An 8,177-nucleotide genomic window follows, 5' to 3' on the forward strand; every position below is an offset into this window, starting at 1 on the left:
GGTAGCCATGTGTAGGGGCTCTTTGTTGCTGCTTCTAGGCTGGGCTCCGTCTTCCACCCGCCATGTGGTTTTCAGTATCATCCCTTTTGTTTAACTATAATTGCTTATGTTTACTTTAACAAGTAAAAACGGGTTACTAATAAACTAGTTTCTCTTTATGTCATGTGTGGACTCCCTTTGTTTTGCCACTACCTGACCCGGTGTGTGACAAAATGGGGGCTCGTCCAATTGTTTAGTTTGTTAAGGGTCATTTGGTCAAATTCAGCCTGGATGGTCTGAATATGGTTTGTGTGCTGGCATTTGTTTTGGGTTCCTTTTAGGAATTGTAGTTTTGCATTAGTAAGTTGTTTGGTTTCAAAGGATTGATTGGCTTATTGGTAGCACCTGTTGAAGCCAAGTCAGTAGCTGCCAGTGTTGGGAGTTGGGAGTTCCACATGTGACTTTTGTCGTTTGGATTTCAGTTTTAGGAGGGATTTGGTCGGTGGAGTTTGGAAGTAGTAGAGCATTGTGTCCTATGTTTTGTTTTTTTTGCTTAAAGGTTAGTGTTTTGGTTGTAGTCAATAAAATCAAGGTTGGAACTTTGAGTTAGGTTATTGGGGACAGTCTTGTAATGTGGTATGGAACCATGAATCCCCTGTGAGGCTAAGAAGACTGGTTTCCAATAGGGGGACTGGTCTTGGGGAATTTTAGTGTGGCTGCAAAAGTGGGTAGAGCGGTTGTCTCGGGAGCACATCCCCGGTGTAAGAGAGGGTCGCTGATTGCCAGTTGCCTTTTTCTTCCCGGTGGGCTAAAGTGCATAAATACCCCCCATCAGTAGCGGCACGAAGACTAGGGATGGAGTTTAGGTAGTTATGGGGTCGCTAAGTTAGTCAGGGTTGGGGAGGTTCCATATCGGTTTGGCTGTCACAGACTTTGTTAGTGGTTCCAGCTGATATTGGGTTTTTTTTTTTTCTTTCTCCTATTCTATTGTGTGAGTGTAGGTAGTCCAGGTATGGCGTCTACAGTGGATACATTTGTTGACTCACCGTCAGTAGCACTACTGGATCAGTGTACTAAAGACCAGTTACTGCTAATTGCTGAGAAATATGAGATTGAGATATTGGATAAAAAGTTAAAGGAGTCTGTTAAGGGAAGTTTGATGGCAGGGTTGCTGGAACAGAGAATGATTCAACCCGTTGGGGGGACTCAGTCTTCGGCGTCTGCAGGTACTGTTTTGAGTTTTGAACAGCAAAAGGAACTTTTGTTGTTAAAGCAATCTCATGAATTACAGCTACAAGTACAACTTCAGAATATAAAACGGCAAAATGATTTGGCTTTGGAAGAGGTGAAGCAAAGAACTGAGTTGGTTAGGTTAGAGCTACAGAATAAAAAGCTGAACTTAATTCAACAGGGTATATTGCCAGGTTCAGCGGATGGTGACAACCCTCTGTTTCAGTCTGGTGCACCAGTCGCATCTTTTGATATATTCAATAACTTGCGCTTGCTTCCGAAATTCAATGAAAAAGACCCTGATTCATTCTTTTCATTATTTGAGCGAATAGCGGAATCTAGGAAATGGCCGGAGGGTGATCAGGCGTTAATGTTACAATGCGTCCTGACCGGTAGAGCCCAGGAGGCGTACTCAATTTTGAGTGCTGCTGATTGTAAGGTGTACAAGCGAGTTAAGTCTGCGGTGCTTAAAGCATATGAGTTGGTGCCTGAGGCGTACCGGCAGCGGTTCCGTGGTTGGAAAAGAGGAGATGAACAGTCTCATGTGGAGTTTGTGCGAGATCTGACTGCCCATTTTTGTCGTTGGTGTGCAGCGTCTGAGGTGGACACATTTGAGAAACTGTGCGACTTGGTAATATTAGAACAGTTTAAAAACTCGGTACCTAAAAATGTGGCTACTTACATCGCAGAGAATAAAGTAGGTATTCCTGGTCAGGCGGCCGTGTTGGCCGATGAGTATGTGTTGATTCATAAAAGCAATTTCAATGCGTTAAGTTCAGATAATGTGCGCAGGGAGAGTTATGGTCATCAAAAAGGTGCATCAGACTCTTATGCTAAGAGTGAGCATGGCATGCGAGAAAGGCAGGCAGAAGGTAGAATTTGTAATTACTGCCATGAGCGAGGGCACTGGAAAAATGATTGTCCTAGACACCAGGTATTGTGAAGAGCTTTGTCTCGTTGTAGAGTTGGTTGGTATGGCGATGAATTGGTTGGTATGAAGATGAGTTGGTTGGTATGGAGATGAGTTGGTTGGTATGGAGATGAGTTGGTTGGTATGGAGATGAGTTGGTCGGTATGGTAAAGAGTTGGTCGGTATGGGAGAAGTTGGGAGTGGAAGTTGGGCATCGCCGTGTCTGTTGGTCAGTAAGCCGGACACAACTTTTAGGACATATACTGATTTTCGTTAAGTTAATAACGTTACGAAGCCAGATGTGTTTCCTCTTCCCCGCATGGAAGACTGTATAGATCAGGTGGGGTCTGCCGTTTATGTGACCAAGTTTGACCTTTTGAAAGGTTTTTGGCAGGTTCCCCTGTCTAAGCGGGCAAAGGAAATTTGTGCATTTATTACACCTTCTGCCTGGAGAAGGACACACTGCTGGACCGGTACGACGGCCTGTCGGACCTCAACGCCGTGCAGATGGAGAGCGTCCGCGAGTGGGAGATGCAGTTCATGGAGAAGTACGACTACGTGGGTCGGTTGCTGAAGCCCGGGACGAGCCTTCGGAGTACACTGACGAGGAGGACGTCAAAGACCACCTGAAAAACGACCCCCTCCACTTTCTGGTCCCCCTCCAACCCCCAAGAAAATGTCTACCTTCTCACTACTCTTAATGTGCTCCTAGGATCCAGGTTGCTGAGTGGAGAACGGGGGTAGATGGGGAGGTGTGTGGGGGATAATGTGGTGGGGCCCCTTTTCTGTGGGGGGGGGTGTGACGCCCTGCCCCTCTCTCTGCCTATTGGTTGTGGGTGGAGATTGGGAAAGGGCGTCAGGCCAATTGGCCACACCTGTGGGGGATAGGGATCCAGAGATTTAAAGGTCCCATGACATGAAAATCTCAATTTATGAGGTTTTCTAACATAAATATGAGTTCCCCTAGCCTGCCTATGGTCCCCCAGTGGCTAAAACTTGCGTTTGGTGTAAAACGAGCACTAGCTGTTCTGCTCGCCTTTGAAAAAACGGAGGCTCAAGCGCGCTGATTTGGAAATCTGTGCTCATGACGTCATGAGGAATCTCAGCTCCTCCCCTTACTCTGCCTGGCCCGCCCAGAGACGTTGGCCCGCCAATGAGACTCGACCGTGCGAGCGCCACATGTGTGTGTGTGTGTGTGTGAATACACACACTGTAACGCAAGTGTTTCTTGTCGGTTCTTTGACGTGTCTTGTATTTCCACAACGAGACTGTCGTGGGGGTTATCTGAGCCATGGTTGAGAAGGAATTGGGGGATAGGAACTTTGGTTTGACTCGCTGAAGTACATGAACTGCGACATGCCGCCGGTTGCCGCGAGGCACCATCGCCCGGCAGCGGGCAGCCGGCAGCAGGCAGCGCGCGGTTCAGTCGACTTCAGGTTGATGTGAAAGTGGAAGAACCAGAGACGTCGCAGAACCCGACAAAGTCGTTTGTGATTCATAATATCGTCTGGAGGCGCACACAATATGTTATATGATATAGATATCTATGTATTATATGATATTATTTAGATATAGAGCTCCAGGACTGTAACGCAAGTGTTGTACACTTCCTTGTTATTTGGATAACCGTTCTGCTGTTGGTGTGATGGCGCATCACGTCGGACTCTCGTCTCTGGTATTTCTACAACGAGACTCGTATTGGGGGTTATCTCAGCCAAGGTTGAGAATGAATTGGGGGGAAGGAACTTTGCCTTTGACTCCCTCAAGACCATGAACCACGACAAGGAGGAGAAAGGGATCTTTGCCGGGCAGCGCTTATGCACCTCCGCCTCCGGCGGTGGTCCCTCAGCGGGGCTCAAGCGGGAGACATTCGCCGCCAACAATCCCTTTCTCCTCCATGTCGTGGTTCATGTTCTTGAGGGAGTCAAAGCCAAAGTTCCTTCCCCCCAATTCATTCTCAACCATGGCTGAGATAACCCCTAATACGAGTCTCGTTGTAGAAATACCAGAGACGAGAGTCCGACGTGATGCGCCATCACACCAACAGCAGAACGGTTATCCAAATAACAAGGAAGTGTACAACACTTGCGTTACAGTCCTGGAGCTCTATATCTAAATAATATCATATAATACATAGATATCTATATCATATAACATATTGTGTGCGCTTCCAGACGATATTATGAATCACAAACGACTTTGTCGGGTTCTGCGACGTCTCTGGTTCTTCCACTTTCACATCAACCTGAAGTCGACTGAACCGCGCGCTGCCGGCTGCCGGGCGATGGTGCCTCGCGGCAACCGGCGGCATGTCGCAGTTCATGTACTTCAGCGAGTCAAACCAAAGTTCCTTTCCCCCAATTCCTTCTCAACCATGGCTCAGATAACCCCCACGACAGTCTCGTTGTGGAAATACAAGACAAGTCAAAGAACCAACAAGAAACACTTGCGTTACAGTGTGTGTATTCACATTGATGTGGACGTTGAAGAACCAGGAACGTCGGAGAACCCAACGCGGTCGTTTGAGATTCATAATATCGGCTCACACAGCTTTTGGCCGTGATAATATATATTATATGATATAGATATCTGTGTAGGCTATATGATAATATTTAGATATAGAGCTCCAGGACTCCCGTGTGTTCTAGAATATTTACAGAACACGGCTAAAGGGTGTGCGCCTCGCCATTGCGATACATCCACTGTAAACAGAGCGCATGGTGGCTGCAAGCTGCTCAGGGCCACACCCCCACCCTCCTCCTTGACACGCCCACCGAAACAGCGCATTTGGGGGAAGCTCAATGTGCGACTGGCTCGGAGTGGCTGTAACTCTGCACCACGGCTGAATTTAGGGAACGTCTTTGAATACTGTGTTAGTTGCCCACTAATACCTATATTAAAGAATACATAAAATAGCATGTCATGGGACCTTTAAGGGCTGGGTAGCCATGTGTAGGGGCTCTTTGTTGCTGCTTCTAGGCTGGGCGCTGGGCTCCGTCTTCCACCCGCCATGTGGTTTTAAGTATCATCCCTTTTGTTTAACTATAATTGCTTATGTTTACTTTAACGAGTAAAAACGGGTTACTAATAAACTAGTTTCTCTTTATGTCATGTGTGGACTCCCTTTGTTTTGCCACTACCTGACCCGGTGTGTGACAGTCAGTTAGTTCAGTATGGCATTTAATGTGGTTTTAGAAATTCAAGTCTGAGTATGACTACATCTGTCTTGGTGTGTGCTTTCTAACATAACAGCTGTGCACTGACTTTAAATTGTTCATCCCTTGCACCAAAGACCATTACTTCAGTTTTTTCATTGTTCAACTGAATTTTGGCACATCCAGTGATTGAAGTAGTTATTTAGCTGTACATAAACAGCTTTTTCAATGATTTTGCCTAAAAATGGTAAGTCAGATATGGCTTGATGACTGTTGTTTTCAGAGCCTGTGGGAATACACCTGTGCGATATCACCACTACAGGCCACATGAATAAAAAAATATATAATAATATACAAATATGTCAGTGTGTGCCCATGTGTGTATCCAAACACATACACTGCAATTCACATACACACATACAGCTCAATGTAAATCCATGAAAACATCATGTTTGGATCCCACGGCCAATTGAGGATATATTCATGAATGTGGTAACACATATACATTCTAATAGGCCTACCCGTGAAATTTTTACTATTTTACAGATGTTTGTTAAATTATAGAGCAAAGATACCCCTAGTGGAAACGAGGAAAATGTTACATTATTGTTATTAGTTGTATAGGCAAGGATACAATTCATTGAACATCTGGAAAATCATAAAAAAAAAAATCAATTTTCAAGGAATAGGATGAATATCTAATATGAAGACATTCATGAATTCATCCTCTAATCACCATGGGATCTAAACATACCGTTTTTTTAAGGATTTACATTTAGCTGTTCCTCAGTTGTATCAATGTATTGTCTTATTTATTCTGTTTTGTATTAGCAAATAAAATCTCATCAATCATATGACTGTCCAAGTTCTTCATTTTCAGTTAATAGAAACTATACTGTCTTAATATCTAACTTTAACAATGCCAATCCTTACTTTAAAGGGACACTGTGTAAAAATTACTCCCATCTAGTGGTACAATTGTATATTGCATTCAAACTAATAGTGCTCGCTTGTCCAAAAACTACGGTGGGCAGTATGTGCCAAGAAGCTGTGACATGACACCTACTAGGCTAACTCATCGAGTCATTCGAGTGATGATGAGGTTCGTATCCTAATCAACGCATTGTAATCCGTTGATTTCAACAATGTAACAGTATTCTAAATACCAACAATTTACATTGTAACGTACGGAATCAAATCAAAATCAAATCAAATCAAATTTATTGTCATTTTGTTGATTGAACAACAAAACGAGAAGGCGTTTCTCACGGATCAAGATCAACATACATTTCAAACAAACAAACAAACAAACAAACGTCCCAATGATGAATAAATAAATAAATAATAAATAAATAATAAATAAAGTCCAGTGAGAAGATCTGGGACGCTGGTGCATTGAGCATCCTGACAGCTTGAGGTAGGAAGCTGTTCCGCAGCCTGGTGGTGGAGCATCTTAAGCTGCGATAGCGTTTCTTGGAGGGTAGGAGCTGAAAGAAGCTGTTCAGTTTGTTTACGTCCACCCCGTCTCTGCTGCTTCCTCCTCCGGGCAGTTCCGGGCACGGTGTCACAGTGTCCGTTAGTATCCTGTGTTTGCGTAGTATGTCCAGATGCCAGCGAATGCCAGTGATGTTACTCGCTCTCAATGTCCTAATGTTTAATATTGTTTCCCTGTCATAAACTACGTTCGTAGGAAGTCTCACACTCAAACATTCAATCTCAATCTCACAGATCTCAAGAGGGGCCGCTGCGACTGTACGCGCCGCCAGTTAGTCGCCCTGGCAAAGAGTTTACTTCCTCGTCTCCTATCCTGTTCCTAATTCCTCCTCTCGATCTTCTTTTCCTCCGTATTGTCTTCTTTATCAGAGTTGTTGGTATGAAATCCAGTTGTTCGGGTGATAAATCAACTGTCTGGCAAGCGAGTTGAAGCTCCAGAAGGTCCGCTCTAGCGTAAGTGCGTCTTGGTGGATTTGGATACGTGTGACCCCAGCAGAGAATAAACCTCCATAACTTGATGAAGAATGGCTTTTGAATTCCTCCAACGCATTTGACAGTATCCATAAGTCATAAGAATATTGTCATGATTTAAACTCGACAAAAATATGAAAAAGTAAATTAAATATGTAATAAAGTAGCCTGCTGTATGTAGCCTGCGGTATTGCGTTCGCTTTACCGCACCGTTGTAACGAAAAGAGAGCTGAGCCGCAAGGCAAAGCTCTCGATCTACCGGTCGATCTTCGTTCCTATCCTCACCTATGGTCATGAGGGCTGGGTGATGACCGAAAGGACGAGATCGCGGGTACAAGCGGCCGAGATGAGTTTTCTCAGAAGGGTGGCTGGCGTCTCCCCTAGGGATAGGGTGAGAAGCTCAGCCATCCGTGAGGAACTCGGATTAGAGCCGCTGCTCCTTTACTTAGAAAGGAGTCAGCTGAGGTGGTTCGGGCATCTGGTAAGGATGCCCACTGGGCGCCTTCCTTGGGAGGTGTTTCAGGCACGTCCAGTGGGGAGGAGACCTCGGGGAAGACCCAGGACTAGGTGGAGAGATTATATCTCAACACTGGCCTGGGAACGCCTCGGGATCCCCCCGTCAGAGCTGGTCAATGTGGCCCGGGAAAGGGAAGTCTGGGGCCCCCTGCTTGAGCTGCTCCCCCCGCGACCCGACCCCGGATAAGCGGATGACGATGAGGATGAGGAGGAAAGTAGCCTTTCAATGACGAGTCGCTCAAACATAGGAGCGCCCATCTCGTTGCCATGGAAAACCATGTTATACATAATAATAATAATAATAATAATAATACATTTCATTTAGAGGCGCCTTTCAAGACACCCAAGGTCACCTAATACATGCTTACACATCGTCGTTTTTTTTTGGCGTCGATGTTTCCTTCTCCTGTGGCGTGGCATAA

This window comes from Gadus macrocephalus, chromosome 10, assembly GCF_031168955.1.
Source record: "Gadus macrocephalus chromosome 10, ASM3116895v1".
Lineage (NCBI taxonomy): Eukaryota > Metazoa > Chordata > Actinopteri > Gadiformes > Gadidae > Gadus > Gadus macrocephalus.